Source organism: Galeopterus variegatus, unplaced genomic scaffold, assembly GCF_000696425.1.
Source record: "Galeopterus variegatus unplaced genomic scaffold, G_variegatus-3.0.2 Scaffold15941, whole genome shotgun sequence".
NCBI lineage: Eukaryota > Metazoa > Chordata > Mammalia > Dermoptera > Cynocephalidae > Galeopterus > Galeopterus variegatus.
Genome location: NW_007742052.1, coordinates 8,800 through 11,887, shown reverse-complemented (window position 1 = coordinate 11,887; position 3,088 = coordinate 8,800).

Sequence of the window (3,088 nt, the reverse complement as noted above, 5' to 3'; positions counted from 1 at the left end):
CCGGTGCGGGCGCAACACCGAGGGTTGCGATCCCGTTGCCAGTCCCCGGTGCGGGCGCAACACCGAGGGTTGCGATCCCGTTGCCGGTTCCCATTACCGGTCAGTAAAAAAGACAAAAAGGAAAAAAAAAAAAGAAGATCTACCTGTAGTTGTTTGAGAAACTTCCATACTGTTTTCCATAGTGGTTGTACTAATTTACAGTCCCACCAACAGCGTAGTATTCCCTTCTCTCCACACCCTCGGCAGCATTTGTTATACTCTGTCTTTTTGATGATAGCCAGTCTAACTGGGGTGAAACATCTCAATGTGGTTTTAATTTGCATTTCCCTGATGACTAGTGACGCTGATCATTTTTCATGTATCTGTTGGCCATTTGTATGTCTTCCTTTCAAAAATGTCTATTCAGTTCCTTTGCCCATTTTTAATTGGGTTATTTGGGTTTTTTTACTGTGTAATTGCTTGACTTCCTTGTATATTATGGATATTACTCCCTTGTCAAATGCATAGTTAGCAAAAATTTTCCCCCACTCTGTAGGTTGTTGTTTCACTCTGTAGGTTGTCGTTTCACTCTGCTGATTGTTTCCTTTGCTGTGCAGAAGCATTTTAGTTTGATAGAGTCCCATTTGTTAATGTTTTCTTTTGTTACTGGTGCTTTTGGTCTCTTGTTCATAAAGTCTGTGCCCAGACCTACTTCCTGAAGTATTTCAGCTATATTTTCTCTTAGTAATATTACAGTTTCAGGTCTTAGACTTAAGTCTTTAATCCATTTTGAGTTGATTTTAGTATATGGTGAGAGGTGCATGTCTAGTTTTGTTCTTCTGCCTATGGATATCCAATTTTCCCAGCACCACTTATTGAAGAGGCAGTATTTTCCCCAATGCATATCTTTGTTCCCTTTTCAAATATCAGATGGCTTTAAGGCTGAGGAGTGATTTCTGGGTTCTCTATTCTACTCCACTGGTCTGAGTGTCTTTTTCTAGGCCAGTACCATGCTGTTTTGCTTTGTAGTATAATTGGAAGTCAGGTAATGTTATGCCTCTGGCTTTATTTATTTATTTATTTATTTATTTTTTTGCTCAGGATTGCTTTGGCTATTTGGGACCTTTTGTTGTTCCATATGAAGGTTGAGGTTGTTTTTTCCATTTCTATGAAGACTGTCATTTGTATTTTGATGTGGATTGAATTGAATCTGTAGATGGCTTTGGGTAGTATAGACATTTTCACAATGTTAATTTTTCCAGTCCAAGGGTATGGAATATCTTTCCATCTTTCTGTGTCTTTTTAAATTCTTCCAATAGTGGTTTGTAGTTCTCATTGTAGAGATCTTTCAACTCCTTGGTTAAGTTGATTCCTAGGTATTTTGTGTGTGTGTGACTGTTGTAAATGACCTTACTTTCTTGATTTCTCTTTCTGTTAGCTCATTATTATATCATATAAATGCAACTGATTTGGGGGCATTTATTTTGTATCTTCCAATGTTACTGAAACGTTATTAACCAGCTCTAGGAGTTTTTTGATAGAGTTTTTAGGTTTTTCTATACATAGTATCATGTCATCTGCAGACAGAGACAGTTTGAATTCATCATTTCTGATCTGGGTGCCCTTTATTTCTTTCTCCTCCCTGATTGCTCTGGCTAGTACCTCCAGTACTACATTAAATAGAAGTGGTGAGAGTGGACATCCTTGTCCTGTTCCTGTTCTTAAGGGAAAAGCCTTCAGTTTTTCCTCATTCAGGGTGATACTGGCAGTAGGCTTGTCATAGATGGCTTTTATTGTGTTGAGATACTTTCCATCATTACTTAATTTGTTGGTAGTCCTTATCATGAAGATATGTTGAATTTTGTCAAATGCTTTTCAGCATCTATTTAGATAATTACATGATTTTTGTCCTTCAGCTTATTGGTGAGACGTATCACATTTATTGACTTTCATATGTTGATCATCCTTGCATCCCTGGGATGAATCCCCCTTGATGATGGTGTATAACTTTTTTGATGTGTTGCTGTATTCTGATTGCTAATATTTTGTTGAGGATGCTTTTTTCCTTTTTGTCTTTTTTACTGACCGGTAACGGGATCGCAACCCTCAGTGTTGCGCCTGCACCGCGCTCAGCCAGTGAGCGGGAATCGGTCTCCACATGGGATCCAAACCCTCAGCAGGAGTGCCAACACGCTCCCAAGCGGTGCACTCTCCAGTGCGCCACCGGGCCGGCCCTACATTAGAAGTTCCCTGTGAATCTACGATTAGTAAAACTTTTTTCCTTGGGTGTATATTATTACACGAGTATCGCAACCCTCGGTGTTGCGCCCGCACCGGGGACTGGCAACGGGATCGCAACCCTCAGTGTTGCGCCCGCACCGCGCTCAGCCAGTGAGCGGGAATCGGTCTCCACATGGGATCCAAACCCTCAGCGGGAGTGCCAACATGCTCCCAAGCGGTGCACTCTCCAGTGCGCCACCGGGTCGGCCCAGGATTTTTGCATCTATGTTCATCAAGGATATTGGCCTGTAATTTTCTTTGTTGTTGCTGTCTTTATCTGGTTTTGGTATCAGAGTTATGTTGGCCTCATAGACTGAGTTTGGGAGAATGGCTTCTCTTTCAATTATTTAGAATAGTTTGAGGAGAATTGGTATTAACTCCTCTTTAAAGGTTTGGTAGAATTCAGCTGTAAAGCCATCTGGAACTGTGCTTTTCTTTGTTGGAAGATTGCTGATTACTGCTTCAGTCTCATTGCTTGTTATTGGTGTGTTCAGGTTTTCTATCTCCTCTTGGTCCAGTCTGGGTAGTTTGTATGTGTCCATATCTTCAAGGTTTTCATATTTGTTGTCATACAGTTGTTTATAATAGCCTCTAATGATTCTTAGTATTTCTGTGCTATCAGTTGTAATCTCTCCATTTTTGTTTCTGATTTTTGTTATTTGGGTCTTTACTCTTTTTCTTCTTCTTTTTTTTTTTTTTTTTTTTTTTGGTTAACCTAGCTAATGGTTTGTCTATTTTATTTATCTTCGCAAAGAACCAGCTTATAGATTCATTGATCTTTTCTGTCCTTTTTTGGGTCTCTATTTCACTTAGTTCTGCTCTGATCTTA